We start from the raw sequence: 19142 nt of genomic DNA, 5'->3' as shown, positions 1-19142 counted from the left end.
ACCTATAGCATAACCAGTTATAGTGCAACCAAATTAGGGCATGACAGTATCAAATTCCACATCTATTTACTGGGGGTTTCAGAAAAATGTCCCGATCTGTACTCTCTGAAGGGAAAAAGTACATGCTTCTATCATTATAGGCTACACTGTAATGCAACCTTAATGACCTCCACATTTTTTATGACACATTACAATATTTTGCTTACTGCTACTGAACTCTTGTTCTGCATGAATGCCACTCTGCAGGAAAGCAGTATTAGAAAGGACTCAGAAAATCTGCTCTCAACATCCCTATAGCAATTTTTCTTCTTCATTAAATAAACGAATAAGAAAAAATACGATATGTTTTAGAAACAGGGTGCTGTTCACAGTGTATAATTTAGAGCTCTGATCCTGTGCCAGTCACATCAATGGGTGATTTGTCATTGACCAGTGGGTTCAGAATTAGTCGTGGTGGGCATGGGGGATATCGATGATGCTGCCCATCAGCTTAAACAGAGTTGGATCAAACCCTCCAAGAACAGTGAAATGTTCCAATTCCTTTCAATCTAGAACTGTGAGAAACTTTAACAGCAAAACTTTTCAAGTGAGTTTGGGCTGAATTTCAGATGCAGGGAGGGATTTATTGGCAGGTGGAAATCATGTAAAATTCAGTGGTTTCATGTACTTTTGACCTGAAACCTGGCAAAACTTTGCTGTTTAAGGTTTGGTTTCATATCCAAAACCTAAAGCAATACTCAGGGCATGCAAAAGTGACACAAAACATTCTTCGTATGAATTTAGCTCGGAATTACTTCAGTCTTCATGCTGGATTGGGCTGGTGTATACTTAATCCTTTTATTTCCTGTGAAGGGGCCAAACAAACGAGTGGGTAAAATGGTGAAAGCAGCTCAACATTTTGCAAGCACAACCAAAGATAGTATTCGTCAGGGATGGAAATAATTAAGTCATTTTATATTTTCAACAGAAACGTGACCTCCAAAACGTCTGGCAGTGTCAATGGGAATTTGCTGTTCCTGCAAAGATTTGTTCCACAAGGTTTATTCTGAGTCATAGATGACACAGGTCTGGAAAAGACTTCCAGGGGTATCTGGCCCCCTATATTGTCAAGGATTTTCCCTTCTGCCACTCTAGGCTGTGCTCTCTGCCCTCTTGCATACTGTTTATGATAAACATCACTTTTAAAGAAATCTTCTGGGTTTTAGCTCACCTCTACACTCCCATTAGTGCTTGTAAAATATCCACATGGATGAACTCCTTCAAAGGAAGAACAATAGGCAGAAATAATAGGTTTTCTTCTTTACCCTGCTAGGGCATGATAGAAAAACTCTGTTGGGTGGAGAACAGATTGTTGCATTTGCACACAGGAATGTTACTGGATAAAACAGTTTTTTCTTTCATTAAAAAGCATATTTCTATAGAGACCCAGAAGAACATTATTTCCAGCCCTCTGAATGGTCACAGAAGCTGGCTTCTAAGAATCAACAGCTTAATTGTTTCAGAGGCCCCTTGTAAAATAGTCAGCACTGCATGTATGTGTTCAATAAAAGCAGATAAACATTTGGGTTACCACATTCTAAGTTTTATTGTAAGCATGGTCTCTTCTCTCCTGCAGGAAGGAATATCTTATTCATTCTGCTGGTGCTGCTTGCTGCTATTTTCTTTCTAAAGGATAGAAGCATATTCTTTGAGCATTTCTCTGGGGTGAGGTGTCTGAGGAAACAATTTTTTCAGTCACTTGTAAAAAAGCATCTGGCTTAACAGAGCATCTTTGATCATTAATGAATAGAGCAGGAAAAGTTAGGTTAAAATAAACAAAAGGAATGTTTTTCTTCGCTCAGCGCACAGTTAACCTGTGGAACTCCTTGCCAGAGGATGTTGTGAAGACCCGGACTTTAACAGGGTTCAAAAAAGAGCTAGATAGATTCATGGAGGTTAGGTCCATCAATGGCTATAAACCAGGAAGGGTAGGAATGGTGTTCCTAGCCTCTGTTTGTCAGAGGCTGAAAATGGATGACAGGAGAGGAATCACATGATAATTACCTATTCTGTTCACTCCATCTGGGACACCTGGCATTGGCCACTGTTGGAAGTGGGCTACATGGACCTTTGGTCTGACCCATGGCCATTCTTATGTTCTTAATGGATAGGAAACGGCTACTATTTTGTCTAGCATTGTAAAGCCAGAGTATTTATATTTTTTGTTCACAGAAAATTATTCAGAGAACTAAAAGATTATTCAGATAAATATGAGGTGAAGCATTCTACTTTTCTCCATCTCAAAGTAAACCATCCTTGAATCCCTGGAGAGACAACACGTGTCATTCCAAACCAGACCTGTTGTTTGATTCAGTGTGGGCTACGTGTTCACAGGATAGGCAGCATTAAATTGTAATTTTGCACCCATAATAGCAACTGCTAATTCTACTTGTACTTGTTATGCTTTTTCAAAGGAGAGTACAACTAGGGCTCAATTTAGTGTACCAGAGCTGAAATTTTCATTTGCTGAGAGAAATGTACGAGGCATGGCATGCACAAGGACTTACATTGAATTTCCAGTTGTAGCTACTGTTTGTATATAGCATCTGCAGCTTACAAGTGAAAGTGTGAGAGAGAAGCCTTACATAGTCCAATTACTCTTTGAAATGTATTTTCTTGAGTGTTCTATTCCTGTGTGTGTATATATATCTTCCAGAAGTAGGGATATAAAGTGTAACTGATCAAATGGTTAACTGATAAGCATCATCTTATCAGTTTCTGTTACACTTACATTCCAGCTTCTTCACTGTGGGCTCTGCAGTATAACTTTTATACTACTGTTGGCCCCACTATAAGCTTTATAACGCAGAGCCTGAAGTACATATAAATGTGTAACCATTAGGATTTTTACATTTTAAAATGATTTTTTACATCCCTATCCAGAAGTGAGGATAGACATGTGGAGTTTCGTGGTGAAGGAGGTTTCATGTGTGTTTAAACTGCAGGTCAATCTGTTCCTGCCACCCTTCATTGCCAAAGAATGGCCACTTGACAGATGAGGGTCAATCAACTTTGATACCGGCTAGAGGTAGCAACTTGTCCTCTGTCTTTGAGAAACAGGTTTATTCCCTCTTGTTGTCTGAAAGACCCTGTTTGCTGCTTATGTATAAATGGAGGTAAACATACATTTCTTTGTGTAGGGCAGACCTCTTTAACAACTTCTGTCTAATCAGAGCTATGTGGGTCTGGACATGTGCTAACAACATAATAGAGGGGGAATTAATAACTTTATATTTAACATTACTACATATATTTAACCATGATATTATTGACCAGTTAGTTATTAGTTTTCAAATGATACCACACAGGGTATATTTTGTAAAAAATTATTACAGTAGTGTGTAACACATGAATGCCAGAGTGCATTCAGTCATACCACTATCTTCACCCACCTAGAAACCTTTACTGATTCATGCTTAGACCAATAGGAAGTAAAGTAGGAAATGTTTTTTCTGTCACGTGAGAAATTTCAATTTTTTTCCTGTCCTGAATCATGCCAAATTATCATTTTCCATTAACTGATTTTGATTTTTTTTTACAATTATGTCACTCAAAAATTACTGTTATGATAATTTAAGCCCATTTTGTTTTCATTTCTCCTAGTTTTGCATTATTTTAACCTGTTGTGTAGAACAGATAAACTGTAGACAAAAAGACATTTTGAACCAAAAACGTGCACTTTACATTTTAAAAAAATGTCAGAATGGAACTTTTGACAACTTCAAAGTTTTTTCCAAAACAATTTCAAGGAAAGTCACCACAACCAATCCTTTCCTGAAAACAATTATAATGGATGCATTGGTATTTTCTGAAGGAAAAAAAAAGTTTTCAGAAAATTCCTGATCAATTCTAATGGGATCTGCATTTTTCTCAGAACTTTTGAAAAATCAGGTCATATATTTTGATGCCCATATATGTGTTAGGGGCTCTAACTTTAGGGCCCTATTAAAAAATATTGGCTGCACTGCTTGCTTAAAAAAATTCTCAGGGTATTTTATGCAGAATATACATAGAAATAACACATTTAAATATGTAACTTCCAAAACCTGCAGTTCAGCTAAATAACATAGTCCAAAATATACTGGATTTTTATTCCTGGGATTCCTCTTACAGGTTGAACCTCCCTTGTCTGGCACCCTTGGGTCCTGACTGTTCCGGAACAAAGGGATTTGCCAAACAAGGGGAGGTCCTTCCCATCATGGCCCATGCTGCCCCTGACTAGGACTCCAGCCAAGTCCCGCTGCTGCCTACCTGGCCGTGGCTCCCCAGACTGGAGCTCCACAGCTGCTGGGGCCGAGGCATCATGGCTGTTGGGCTGCTAGGGCTCCGTGGCTACTGGGGCTCTGTGTCTGCCAGGGCTTTGCAGCAGCTACTGGCCCCCACTACCACCTGGCAGCAGGAGCCAAAACTCCCAGCTGTACCGCCCACCCCTCCCTCAACATGGATCTCCTGGACTATGGATGTTGCAGGACCAGAGAGTCCTGGCTAAAGGAGGTACAAGCTGTGCTAAGTTATTGCAGTAACAAAATGCATACAGTAGAAAGTAGGTCTGAGCATTAGACCTGGAAAACGGATTAGGAAAAGTTGGTCTACAGATGCAGTCCATGAAGGGACAGAGGTGCTGCAGTGTTGAGTGTCACAGAGCCTAACTTTTAAAGATCTACCAAATAACAGGAACATCATTGCTATCCACAAAACTAAGGTACTTAGGTTCACTATACAATGATTGGTGAATGGCTGGCACCTAAAAATGAGATGCACAAAAACCAGCACTCTAGAAGTGGAGCAGCCTAAACTAGACAATGGGAGACATTGATATGCTAATCCCCACCTCTTTCTCAAACATAGGTACCGCCCTAAAATCTGGAGTTAGGCACCTATCTCTGCTAGCAAGACAAATATGAGAGCCCCTTGCCTGGCTTAGGCAGCGGTGTAGATTCTTGAGGGAATGAGATAGCAAGCAGCCTGCCTCCCTTCATACAAAACAGCCAGAGGAGCAGGACATGGTTCCCAACATACAATTTTTAGCCCTGAGATTAGTGCAGTCCGCTGGGCTCTGGGACACACAGGTTCAATCCCCCTCTCCCTGGCAGCAGGGGAGGAAAGGGTTGAACAGGAGTCTTTCATTTCTCAGAAGAATGCTCTGCTTACTGAGCAATGGAATATTCTGAGGTGGGGAGATTCTCTCTCTCTCCTGCTGAAGCTGTTCAGTGATGGATAAACCATGAAGGAGAGATTTTAGTAGTGGGGATCTAAATGAGGGTCTCCTGCACACTCTTGGTGGGTCCCCAAACTCCTGGACTGCAGAGTTTTTTTTCCTCTCTCTCTCTGATCCAGTTGTTCTTTCTTTGAAATCTACAGTAGAACAGCTGCGAGAGGAGAGACTGAAGAAGTGCTATAGTTGGAGCATTCACCTAAGAGGGAGGGGATTTCTATTCAAATCCTTATCTGGCATTGGTAGAGAGTGGGGAATTAAACCTGAGTCTCCTACATCCCATGCAAGTGGTCTAGCCACTAGGCTAAACATTCTACCATCTGACCCACTGCCGCCAGCCAGATTTGGCCTAATTTGGTAGGTGACAGCTGAATGTGCCTCCTGGATTGGGCTCCTGGAGTGAGTTAGGTGGTCAAACACCTACCTTTTCCTGGTTTGTAAATTGCTGTGGGGCTTAATTAGGAGGTAAGAGGCTAGATGTCTGGATTAACACAGCAGCATGAATGCCCAGAGGCAAACATTTAGGTGCCAAGGGATTTTTTTACTTTGAAAAAGTTAGTCTGCAAGGGTATGACTAGACTACATTGTTTTTTTGAAAAACCTGTCCTTTTTATGAAAAAAACTTCACCTGTATTTACACTGCAATCATGTTCTTTTGAAATTAAATTGAAAGTATGCAGGGTTTTTTCGACATTGGTAAACCTCAAATTACAAGGAAGAATGCCTTATTTGAAAGAGCTCTTTCGAAAAAAGGTATGTGGATGCAGAACAAGGACATTTTTTGAAAGAAGAGGGTATCGAAAAAAGCACAGGTGCCATGGTGGCCATTCTGTGAATAGCAATCAGGGCTATCTTTTGAGAGAGCATCCATGCAGTCTAGATGCTCTCATTTTTTCGATCTGGTTTTGAGGTGTGGATGCTCTCTTTCAAAAGCTCTTTCGAAAAAGCTTCTTTTGAAAGATGCTTGCAGTCTAGACATATCCCAAGTGATTTCAAGCACCTTCAGAATTTGGCCAAAGTTTTATTGATCACAGTGGAAGACATGGGCCTAAAAATGGATTTAGGTTCCAAAAGCTGAGTTTAGGCAGCTAAGTGGTTTCATACATTTCACACTGTAAGCCTATATGTACTAATCTGATAGCCTGCACTCTGGAGAGATCCAGGCACAGGGGTTTTTTTGTGTTACATGGCTGAGGCAGACAGCCCTGGAATGCAGAGCTGTCCAACTGTGGCTGAGCAGAAGGTTGCAACCAGGAACATATGAAACAAATAAATCTTTCCAATAAAGCGAGATTCTACCATGAAATGTTAGATAATGAGACCAGTGATAAAGAAGCACAAAAAGAGAACATGTATTGAATCATAGCCTTAGTCACATTCCCAAATGCACAGCAGGACAGGCGTCCAAATTTCTAACATGATAGAACTGAAACTTGTGGCACTTAATGAAATATCAGGAAACCAACCAACCCAGTTCTAAGCTGTATAGAAATTAGTTGGAGTAATATGCATGTACATGGCATAGCTCAACAAGAGTCCACTGCACTTTCTAACCCTCAATTCTGCAGTCAGGCTATTTTGGGATGCACAGTACTAAAAACACCTTCTTTGTCTGCTTTCTACCCATTTTATCTCCAAACCCCACCAAATCCCTTTAATAGTTTCTCCTCACTGTCCTTCTGAAAAAGCCTCTTTGTTTCTTTGACAAACAGAGCTAAGCAAAAACTGGAATTTCCATCCCAAATTCTGACAAAGTTGATGCACTGAATTTTTTCTCAGAATGAATAATTCAGGTTGGAAATGGCAAAATATTTTAATTCCAATCAGTCCAATGTTCAACTGCATTTCCCTATGTGGCTTCATTGCCTCATGTGAGTTAAGTTCAGGGGCCCGGTGGCCCCATCTTCCCCTATGGCATCTCTTCTTTGATGCTGGTCCTTAAGAACAGCTTAAAACATATTTTTTTCATTTGCTTCAGTTATGTTATATGTAACATAGAGTAATGAAATAGAATAGCAGAGTAGTAAAGAATACTTGGGGATTCATGAATGGAAATTGTTGATTAGTATTAATTATTATTAGTAGTTAGCAAAGAGCTGCTGCAATGGTACTGTCTCAAGGACCACAATTCTTTGAACTGTTTAGAAAAAATAGTATTCTTCTAACAACTAATAAAAAGTAAAAAGGAGCGTCTGTGAGCTACACAAGATGCTCTTATTTTTGTCAAACATAAGAACCAAGTGGCGTTGAGTTTAACTAAAGGAATGGAAAGGAATCCAAGAGAAATTTTCCTATTTGATAACTTTGAACTATTTAAGTGCTCGTATGCACAGAAATTAGCATGGCTGGTTGCAATAGCTCTCCAAGCACTATCCTGCAGTGCAGCGATCACTTTCCCAATGGCTTTTGTGCACTTCACTACCTTGTCTGGAATCCACATAAATTTCCCAATAGTGCTGCTACTCATATATATCCGGTGGAGCTCACTGATCACTATAGAGACCAGCTTCCTGTTCTTCTGGTGCTTTGCTCTTTTGAACAGTCCAATGCTTCTCCTGTTTTTATTCAATCTAAGTTAAAGATTTCCTTTTCTTCATTTCATTTCTGCATGCTATAGTGCCTGGGGCCCTCTGTCCATCTCTCTGCTGCCAACACTTGCTCCTTATTTAATCCTTCCTTAAGGCCCACTTCTTCCACAATGCCTACAGAAAACTGGCTGGCTATGTCTAGACTGGCATGAATTTCCGAAAATGCTCTTAACGGAAAAGTTTTCCATTAAAAGCATTTTCGGAAAAGTACATCTAGATTGGCAGGATGCTTTTCCGCAAAAGCACTTTTTGCAGAAAAGCGTCTGTGGCCAATCGAGACGCGGTTTTCCGCAAAAGAGCCCCGATTGCCATTTTCGCGATTGGGGATTTTTTGAGGAAAACAGTACTATGCTGTCTACACTGGCCCTTTTGTGCAAAAGTTTTTCGGAAAAAGACTTTTGCCCAAACGGGAGCAGCATAGTTTTTCCGGAAAATCACTGGCGATCTTACATGAGATCGTCAGTGCTTTTCCGGAAATTCAAACGGCCAGTGTAGACAGCTGCCAAGTTTTTCCGCAAAATCATCTGATTTTGCGGAAAAACTTGCCAGTCTAGACACAGCCGCTAAGTCACATGCTTATTTACTGTATTTATTTATTTTATGATTTTGTCACTCATTGGTGTGAAGAGTTTGGAATAAGGACAGTGGCATTAAAACCGGGAGACAAGGAGGCTGAACTGCATAGAAAGAAGGAGAATTTAGTGTGTTTAAATAAAATAAACAAATGAACAACCTTGTCACTAATAACATACATGTCTATCATCCTTCCTATTTTGCTTGTACATAGCATTCTTTCCCTTCTCCTCTCATCTGTCTTTGTCTACATTCTTCAGGGTAGAGGCTGCATTTTCCTCTGTATTTAGAAAGTGCCAAGCCCATTCCGGAGTGTTACTTTGCAAAAATAAATAATAATTATAATTAATATAAATGTCTCAGAAGGTAGATGGTATAGATTCTATCCCTCCTAGTTGTATCCCATTGTAATACCATTTTAATTAATTGCTTTGTTGCCTTCATGTTTATACCCTTCAAATATTTGCAGTACAGTCAGTTATCATGTCTTCCTCATCACGTAATCATTGCTTAGCCTGCTGTGTATACTGTATGTATTTGTTTTAATCTTTCTTTATGCAGTAAGTCTATCCCTCCAGACCCTGAATCATGTTCATTGCTCTGAGCTGAGTTCCCTCTCAATTATTTACAGGATGAAACACTTTTCCATGCAGTAAACCTCTCAGGAGGTTTTAAAAAAGAATAAAAGTAATCTAGAAAAAAATTATTGAAAATGGCCAAAAAAGGAAGGAAAGGGGTAAAACCTATCATAGATAGAATTTACTGGTTCCCTAGGGCGAAACTATCCACACAGTATCATGAATTTCCTGAATCGCACTTTTCATGCTTGTCAGCAAAGCTTTACTAGATCAAAGATAAATTGAAGAGGATTTCATTTAGAAGTGTTAGTGTAGTGTCCCACACTGCGACGGAGAGTCTAAAAAAGGAAGGGCTATCCTGTGCAGGTATGGAAGAAACACATTCAAAAACAATGTAGAGGTTTAAAACAGTAAAAAAAGTAATTTCAAATATTATAGGAGGTCAGACTAGATGTTCTAATGGTCTATCTTTGCCTTATCCAAGCTAGTTCTCAAACATCTGATTTAATTTCAATAGGTAAGGTGTCATAGTCTGAAAAACTTGCAAGTAAGAAGATGTAGGCAGATTAAACATAGCTGAGCCTGTATCTAGCATCAGTGTGGTTGAGTACAACCCACCTCAAGGTCTGTAAATATCAATATAAAAAATCAGCTGAAGAACAAGGAAAGGTGAACTGTAATTATCTAGATTCCAGATGGTAAGAGAAGGGCTAATTAACTCATTTACCTGTTTTCAGAAGTGTGGTTTACATTTGTAAAAGTCTCCTAGCATTCCACGCTATTCATGGGTTATCTGAAGCCAATGTGCTGAGTGCTTTTGGCCTGTACTATACATGTTGCAACTGATGAAACATGATATTTAACAACTCTATTAGTGTGAACCTGTCTTATATCCGTTTATCTTGCATCTGAAGATTTATATAACCAATTATATTGCTATAATCTATATCTATATATTGAAAGTCTGGGTTCCTGTTATTTCTAATCCAGCTTCCAGCTCATCTGAATAACAAAAATAAATTATATATATTTGTTAGTCTCTAAGGTGCTACAGGACTATTAATTGTTTTTAAAGTTACAGACTAACACAGCTACACCTCTGAGACAGTTATATTGAGGTTTAAAATGATATAAGTGTGTCCATTCATATAACTTGCCCCAGTTTAACTAAACTGATAAAGACAAACAGATACAGCTTTTGTGTTTGGACCAACCCATACAGAAAAGTAAGACATAGCTCTTTCCTAAAAAGCTTATAATTTAGAGGACACTGGGCCGCAGGTGCAGGAGAAAAAAGAGAGCCAGATTCAGCATAGATTCATAGTAAAAACATGACTTTGGAGTAATGGAGGATGCTGAAATGCATATCCCTTACTAGCATTATGAACTGTACTCCATCCCCAATATTTGTCTGCCACCCCATGCCATCTGAGGACTTTAACGTTAATACACTCAGGCTACGTCTAGACTGGCATGATTTTCCGCAAATGCTTTTAATGGAAAAGTTTTCCATTAAAAGCATTTGTGGAAAAGAGCATCTAGATTGGCACGGACGCTTTTCTGCAAAAGCACTTTTTGCAGAAAAGCGTCCGTGCCAATCTAAACGTGCTTTTCCGCAAAAAAGCCCCGATCGCCATTTTCGCCATCGGGGCTTTTTTGCGCAAAACAAATCTGAGCTGAACTTTTGCCCAAATGGGAGCAGCATAGTATTTCCGCAAGAAGCACTGATTTCTTACATGAAATCGTCAGTGTTCTTGCAGAAATTCAAGCAGCCAGTGTAGACAGCTGGCAAGTTTTTCCACAAAAGCAGCTGCTTTTCCGGAAAAGCTTGCCAGTCTAGACAGAGCCTCACTGCTTGGATTACTCCAGAGCAATAAGTTTAGTTTCTAGACTATCAGAGTTTGTTTGGCTGATATTAAGGACAACTTTCTGTACAGCTAGTTCTGGTTCAAGTAGCAGTCATTCATGTATTTATGCTATTGCTCTTTTCTCCATGAGGTGGTCTTGAATAACAGAATGGGCGATATTCCCACACTTTCAAATAATAATATGTTCCTGTCAAATTGAAAGATGTCAGTCAATAGATTCACCCCCGTTCCAGTGAACTTTGGCATTGTTTGTAACATTGTACTATCACATGCATTTGGCATGAGAAACTTCTGGAAACCACAGTAGTCAGCCAGTTTTCAGCATGAGGAAAGATATAAAAGATAGGCTGGCTTTCAGTGGCCATACATGTGTTAGTACAGCTTGCCTCCTGGCACCTGAGAGGTTGAGAATATGTTCTCAGACACATGAAACTAGTTTATAAAAGGCATTGTAGGCTCACCAGAGCAGGGAAATTATGCAGACAGGTGGAATAAGCCAAAATAACAAGTACTGTAATGAAAATAGAGAAAAGATCTCAGTAAGTTGAACCATCTGCTTTATTCTAGACATTTTTAACAAGGATTTTACTCCAATCATAATAATCACACAAAGCCTTCTTGCCTTTTGGCCATAGCTTTGTATAGGGTCCCTTTAGTCATTCAACTCTATGAAATGGTGACAGAGTGTCGGGGCACATTGTGCATTAGGTATGTAAAAGGCTTTTTGTTTTCCCCAGGCATGTGGTGAGAAGACTGTTCTGGTACAATGTTTAAGGTGAAGTTGCATACCCTCTGCTGTTGGATGTCACATAGGGGCAGGTGGATGGGACCCTGATATAGTTCTTTCTTTGTGCCTCCAAGTCCCCTTTCAGAGGCCAGGTTGTAGTTATCCCCTGGATAAGAACAAGGGGTGTCTCCAATCTGGATCATATTAATATATTTTAGAATGATCCAGCTAATACCTCATCAGAGTCCTTCAATTAAGACCTACCAGAGATAATGGAGAGGGCAGATTAACCTAACCTTGACAGTGTGCTTTTGAAGAGCTCTTTTTATGTTTTTCTTGAAGGCATTACTTTAGCAAAGCTTCAGCCCCAGCCAAGGAGAGGACTTATAGTTCCATTTTATAGTTTTTGCTGCAAAGTAGTTACTAATTCAAAACTGTAAGAAAACAGGAAGCGTACACTGCTGTGTCATAGCTTTGTATCACAGGGAATAGAGCACAACTCGTCAGGTGCTGCAGGGCTCAAGATTCCACTGAAAAAGATAGGGGGTGCCCAGCACCTGCAGGGTTGGATTAATCTTTTGTGGGTCCTGGTGCTTGGGCCGTTGTCCCTTTGCCTGTGTTCTGCTCCAGGGACCCAGATGCCACCTGCATGGGGGTGTAGCGGAGGGACTAGAGAAGAGCACCCACCAGCAAAACTAAAAATCAGCACTTGTGCCACAAATATAAATGATGTGGATCAGACTTACAAAATTAGTGAGGGGGAAAAACGGGTAGAAAGAAGTCAAGAGTTCACTGTAGCTACCAAAAATAGGAGGCTCTAATTTAAAACATTATAGAAAGTAAATTAATTTGACTTCCAAAATTACAAGTGACCAACATTGAATAGTGGCCTCATTACTCTCCTTTTAAGCTCTGTTTTAAATTTGAGACCACCCCCATCAGAAACCTGGACTGAGGAACTGGGGTGTTGAAACCACCTTTCTGTTTTCTGGGCTCCTCTTTTAGCTTCAGCCAATCTGCTTTCCCTTTTTCTTAATTAACAATATATTTCCTCTAAATAAGAGGAAACCATGGGATGGGGGGAGGGTACACAACCAATTAATCACAGGAACCAGAACACACAGGCAACTCTAACTTAACAGTTATATCCCACAGTGGGAAGAAGCAGGGCTCCATTCCTACCACCAGATGGAGCTGTGTGAGGGTGTAAGGAGCCAGCACCTCTCACACAGCTTAAAATAAAGTCTGAATGCTTTAGAGCATTTAGTCTTTAAAGTGCTACATAGTCCTGTATTTTGTTTCAGCTACACCAGACTAACACGGCTACATTTCTGTCACTATTCTGAATGCTAGTGACCTCTGCTAGTGTTAGAGACCCCTCAGGCCAGGCAGAAAGGTGCACACCCAGTTAACAGGGCTCTACTCGCATTGTAAGGGTAGAAAGAGGAGGGGGAAAAAATAAGAAACCTCTGCAGGTGAGGATCTCAGACTAGGGATGTTAATGGTTAACTGGTTAAGCAGTAAGCCTCACCCTTAACAGATGAAGCTTACCGGTTATTGTTAACTATTTAGGCTGGAGCAGCCCCCTGCCTGCTGAGCGGGAGGTGCTCCGGGCAGCCTCTGCCCACAGTGGGTCCAGCCTGGTGCGCCACAGGCAGAGGGCTCCAGCCCAGCCCACATCTGCAGCAGGGAGACTGCTACAGCCTGGCTGTGACCCCTCCCTGTTCACCCCCGTTCTATCGGTTATCTGATTAAACTTAACATTTAACTGATTAATTAAAAAGGATTTTACTTCCCAGTCTCTGGGGATCCATATGTACTGTGAATAATAGAGATTGATAACATCCCACTTCCTTTCTTTATAGCCCTTCCATAGCTCTGCCCTCTGGATGTTTACACCCCCCCATGGTCCCTTGCTTCAGGGCACACGCAGAGCTTGTTACGTATAGCTAAAGAATTATTCTAAATCCTTCAGAGGCTGTTTTGCTACTGTCCCTCCCTTTGCCTACATAGTCCTGATGTTTTTATATAATCAGTCAGTTTACCAAATTCTGAGACACAAGGCTCTGGGATTAAACAATGTTGACTGGAGCTAGAAAGCTCTGTGATATTCTCTTCGGTCAATATTTTAATTACAGGATAGTGTTTGCTAAGGAAGTCTAAAATTAGAAGTGACTGAAGGGATTTTGATATGAAGGGGAAGATTTATTTTTTAAGTAAATTACATTCTTGGGCAAAATGCAAAACCAGAAAGACTGAGAAGGCTGCTCCTGAGCCATAGGGTGGAGGAGTCTTTCTAAATCAAAGGTCAGACACAAAGAATCATCTATTTATAAGTGGGAGGGGAAAAAAGCATAAAGAGGGATGCTTTTCCCCCTTTTGCAACTCAATCAGCATTAAGTGTCCAATGCCTCAGTGATGAATTAAATGACATTATTTAATTTAAGCTGTGTAAATTCCAAAGAATGAAGGAGGCCAAGATGGAAAATGATTCAACCACTGGTGTGAGTTGGGGCAGAATTTATGGCCCCCTATCTTCCATACGGAGTGTGCACCCATTGGAAGCCAGAAATTCCAGCCTATCGCACTTTACCTTGATCTCCTTGGTAGCTCACAGTATGTTTGAGCCTTAAATTACTGGTCTTGAGAGGTGTCAAGCATCTGCAACTCCCATTGACTTCCAACAGAGTGATGGGTGCTCAGCCCCTGTGGCTCGGGAGTACTAAATTACAATCTTGGACATAAGCTTTTAGTAGATGATAGGCATGTGTTGGTCATTGTCTTATTAAATGTCACTGTTACTGATTTTGTACTGGTAACCTGAAGTTCTTAATGCCAGCTATGCTAAAAATTGTTTGAGACAGTGCCTGTGATGGTAGAATCATAGAACACTAGAGCTGGAAGGGACCTCAGGAGGTCATCGAGTCCAGTCCCCTGCCCTCATGACAGGACCCAGTACCATCTAGACCATCCCTGATAGATGTCCATCTAACCTGCTCTTAAATAACTCCAGAGATTCCACAACCTCCCTAGGCAACTTATTCCAGCGTTTAACCACCCAGACAGTTAGGAAGTTTTTTCCAATGTCCAGCCTAAACCTCCCTCGCAACAATTTAAGCCCATTTCTTCTTAGAGGCCAAGGAGAACAAATTTTCTCCCTCCTCCTTGTGACCCTATCCTCCAAAGCAGTTGCAACCCTTTCCAGTTCAGCATAATCTGCAAACTTAATAAGCGCACTCTTTATGCCAGTATCTAAATTGTTGATGAAGATATTGAACATTACCGGTCCCAAAACAGACTCTTGCGGCACCCCACTTGTTATGCCCTTCCAGCAGGATTGTGAACCGTTAATAACTACTCTCTGAGGATGATAATCCAGCCAGTTATGCACCCACCATACAGTTGCCCCATCTAAGTTGTATTTGCCTAGTTTATTGATAAGAAGATCATGCAAGACCGTATCAAATGCCTTACTAACGTCTAGGAATACCACGTCCACCGTTCTCCCTTATCCACAAGACTCATTATCTTATCAAAGAAAGCTTTCAGATTGGTTTGACATGATTTGTTCTTTACGAATGCATGCTGGCTGTTACCCATCACCTTATTATCTGCCCGGTGTTTGTTGATGAATTCCTTAATTATTTGCTCCATTATCTTTCCTGGCACAGAAGTTAAACTGACTGGTCTATAGTTTCCTGGGTTGTTCTTATTTTCCTTTATATAGATGGGCACTATCTTTGCCCTTTTCCAGTCTTCTGAAATCTCCCCTCTTTTCCATGATTTTTCAAAGATGACGGCTAAAGGCTCAGATACTTCTTCTATCAGCTCCTGTATTCTAGGGTGCATTTCATCAGGCCCTGTTGACTTGCAGACATCTAATTTTTCTAAGTGATTTTTAACGTTGTTTATTTTTTCTTGTAAACCTACCCCATTCCCACTATTATTCACAATGTTAGGCATTCCTTCATCATCAAACTTCTTGGTGAAGACTGAAACAAAGGAGTCATTAAGCACTTCTGCCATTTCCAAATTTCCTATAGCTGTGTCTCCCTCCTCACTGAGCAATGTGCCTAACCTGTCCTTGGTCTTCCTCTTGCTTCTAATATATTTATAGAATGTTTTCTTGTTTCCCTTTATGTCAATATCTAGTTTGAGCTCATTTTGTGCCTTTGCCTTTCTAATCTTGCCCCTGCATACCTGTATTGTTCGCTTATATTCATCTTTAGTAATTTGTCCTAGTTTCCACTTTTTATGAGACTCCTTTTTGATTTTTAGATCATGCAAGATCTCCTGGTTAAGCTAAGGTGGTCTTTTGCCATACTTTCTATCTTTCCTGCTTTTGGGCCCTTAATAATGTCCCTTTGAAAAACTGCCAACTCTCTTCAGTTGTTTTCCCCCTTTGTCTTGCTTCCCATGGGACCTTACCTACCAGCTTTCTGAGCTTACCAAAATCTGCCTTCCTGAAATCCATTGTTTCTATTTTGCTGTTCTCCCTTCTACCATACCTGTAATCATGAACTCCATGATTTCATGATCACTTTCACCCAAGCTGCCTTGAACTTTCAAGTTCTCAACCAGCTCCTCCCTATTTGGTAAGATCAACTTGTGAATAGCTTCCCCCCAGTAGCTTTTTCAACCTTCTGAAATAAGTCTTCAATGCGGTCCAAGGACTTATTGGATAGTCTGTGTCCCGCTGTGTTAGTTTCCCAGCAGATGTCTGGATAATTCAAGTCTCCCATCACCACCAAATCCTGTTCTTTGGATTATTTTGTTAGTTGTTTAAAAAAAGCCTCATCCACCTTTTGTACCTGGGTAGGTGGTCTGTAGTAGACCCCTAGCATGACATCACTCTTGTTTTTTTACCCCTTTTAACCTAACCCAGAGACTCTCAACACATCTGGTTCCTACATCCATTTCCACCTCAGTCCAAGTGTATACATTTTAAATATATAAGGCAATATCCCCTCTCTTTTTTCCCTGCCTATCCTGCCGGAGTAAGCTGTACCTTTCTATACCAATATTCCAATCATGTGTATTATCCCACCAAGTCTCTGTGATACTACAATGCCATAGTTATGTTTATTTATTAACACTTCCGGTTCTTCCTGCTTATTACCTATGCGTCTTGCATTTGTATATAGGCATCTAAGATGCTGATTTGACCTTGCCACCCAGTTCTACCTTGTCCCTCCTTTTTTTCTGTTATTATAGCCCATGCTTCCTCCCATTTCTGACCTTTCTCCTAGGTCTCCATGTTCTTCACTTCCCTGTGGGCTTTGGCCACCTGCCCACGTCAAACCTAATGTAAAGCCTTCCTCACCAGGTTAGCCAGTCTGCATCCAAATATGGTCTTCCCCTTCCTTGAAAGGTGAACCCCATCCCTGCTTAGCATTCTTTCTTGGAATAGTATCCTGTGGCCAAGGAAGCCAAAGCCCTCCTGGCGACACCGTCTTCACAGCCAGGCATTCAATTCAAGGATGCACCTGTCTCTACCTGGACTCCTACCTTTGACAGGAAGGACTGAAGAGAACACCACATTTGCTTCATACTCCATCACACATACTCCCAGAGCCATGTAGTCACTCTTGATCTGCTCAGTGTCACACCTTGTAGTATCATTCGTGCCCACATGGAAGAGTAGCATGGGTTAGTAGTCAGAGGGCCGGATAATCCTCGACAATGCCTCCGTAATGTCTCGGATATGGGCCCCCAGCAAGCAGCATACCTCCTGACATGATATGTCAGGGTGACAGATGGGCACCTCCGTCTCCCTCAGAAGAGAGTCTCTGACCACCACTACCCTACATTTCCTCCTCACAGTGGTGGCAGCAGATCTCCCCGCCTTGGGGGTACGAGGCTTCTCCTCCTTGGCTGTATGCTCTCCTGTATCAAGAAGAGAATTTTGGTTTCTCAGTACCACGGTGCGAGGGTTGGGAGCAGGGGTGGAGCACTGCCTGCTGCCAGAAGTGACCAGCTGCCAGTGTGCCCCCTGAGCCATCTCCTCCTCCACCAGTGGTGTATCATCAGTCTTGTGTAATGGGACAGCTATCTCAGCTGTCTCCACATGAATACTGTCCAGGAATTGCTCATGGATTCGGATGCTCCTCAGCCAGGCCACTTCCTCCTGTAGCTTTCCCACCTGCTTCCTGAGAGATTCCACCAGCAGGCACCTTTCACATTGGATGGTCCCCCCAGCCTAGATTTCAGTAAGTGGGAATTGTAAGCGATAGTCCCTGCAAAACCACACCAGGATCTGGGGAGAGGCATCCATAGTCAGGTGGTCTGTCTGCTACAGGCACAGGTGGAGGTGGAGGAGACAGAAGCAGTGCTGACACAGGTGTTGCAGGTCTTCCTGACCATAGTAGGCCACCCTCTGTCACAAACTGTCCTGTCTGCTTTGCTCCCCTGGTCTCTCTGCCTCTGGCTTTTAAAGCCTGCTCACCTAGGTCAGGCCTATCCCCTCATTAGTCACACAGGGGAAGGTTGATCCTGAGACTGATCAAAAGCAGTTGAGGGAACAAAGGATCAAACATTGCCAGACACACAATCCCAACTGCCACAGTAATTGAAACTGAAATCACCTGAAATCAGAATCAAAATTCAAACAGTAGAGCAAACTCACTCACATCAAAAGCTAGTACACTCACCTGGCAGCCTGTTCAGCGGTGGGATCTCTTGCTCTCCCTCTTAAGCTCCCCTATCTGCAGCCCCCTGTCTGCTTAGTTTAAGTATTATATGTAATGGTGTATGTTGTAATTGGTAGTGTAAGTGGTGTATGTAACCCACACACCTTCTGGGTGTGGTGTACTGTAGCAGAAAGAAATATAATAAGAATTACTTCAGTGCCACTGGGAAGATTTGAAACTGGGACTGCTGCCGCTTAGTTTAGGAGCCTCTACAGCTTGAGCTGTAAAGCCAGCTGGCTCTTAGCTTAGGCTGTAGAGCTCACTTGTTCTTATTTCTCGCTGTAAGTGGTCTAAGTGCCACTACATGGGACAGTGAACCATACCCACTAGATGTGTGGGTTACACCTGCACTAATAAAAATAAAATAAAAAACCTAAACAAAGTGTTTTTAAAGTATTTTGTTTTGTGGTAGCTACCGGAGTTTGAATAAAAATTTTAAATTTAATACTCCTGGGGAATTCTGTGTCAAAAATTAAAAATTTCTGCACACATTTCATAATTATTCATATTTTATTTATCAAAATAGAATTATATAACCTCACCAGTTTTAATTATGATACTTTATTTCAAAATATCTATCAGCGACTATGTACCAATAAAGACACACAAATAATTCCTCCAGGAGTAGAAATGTAAAGAAATCCCCGTGACAGCCAAATACCTGTTTCTTTGCTCACTAGCCTTGAGAGCACAGCTACAGGGCACTCCCTCAAATAGTGACATACCTTCCCCCTGAGCCAAGCTATAGCCTCTTCCAGCCCATTCATTTGTGACCTGTCTTCCCCCAAAAGTGCAACTGTGCACCCCCCACCAACCCAGACTCTCACACGTAGCCCCAACCTTCCCAGAGGCTGGGGATCCAAGG

General features: G+C 41.4%; 1 long non-coding RNA gene across 1 annotated transcript in view; it reads right to left on the bottom strand.

Annotated features, from left to right (window-relative positions):
• LOC112544620 (uncharacterized) overlaps positions 1-18369 on the bottom strand; it is a 37031-nt gene extending 18662 nt beyond the window's left edge. Inside the window, exon 1 of the long non-coding RNA XR_012902585.1 lies at positions 18239-18369. This is a non-coding gene — a long non-coding RNA (uncharacterized LOC112544620). The remainder of the gene's footprint in view (positions 1-18238) is intronic.
• Between the last annotated feature and the right edge of the window lie 773 nt (positions 18370-19142).

The sequence above is a fragment of the Pelodiscus sinensis genome, chromosome 3 (assembly GCF_049634645.1).
Source record: "Pelodiscus sinensis isolate JC-2024 chromosome 3, ASM4963464v1, whole genome shotgun sequence".
Lineage (NCBI taxonomy): Eukaryota > Metazoa > Chordata > Testudines > Trionychidae > Pelodiscus > Pelodiscus sinensis.
This window is presented reverse-complemented; position numbering and strand designations above follow the sequence as displayed.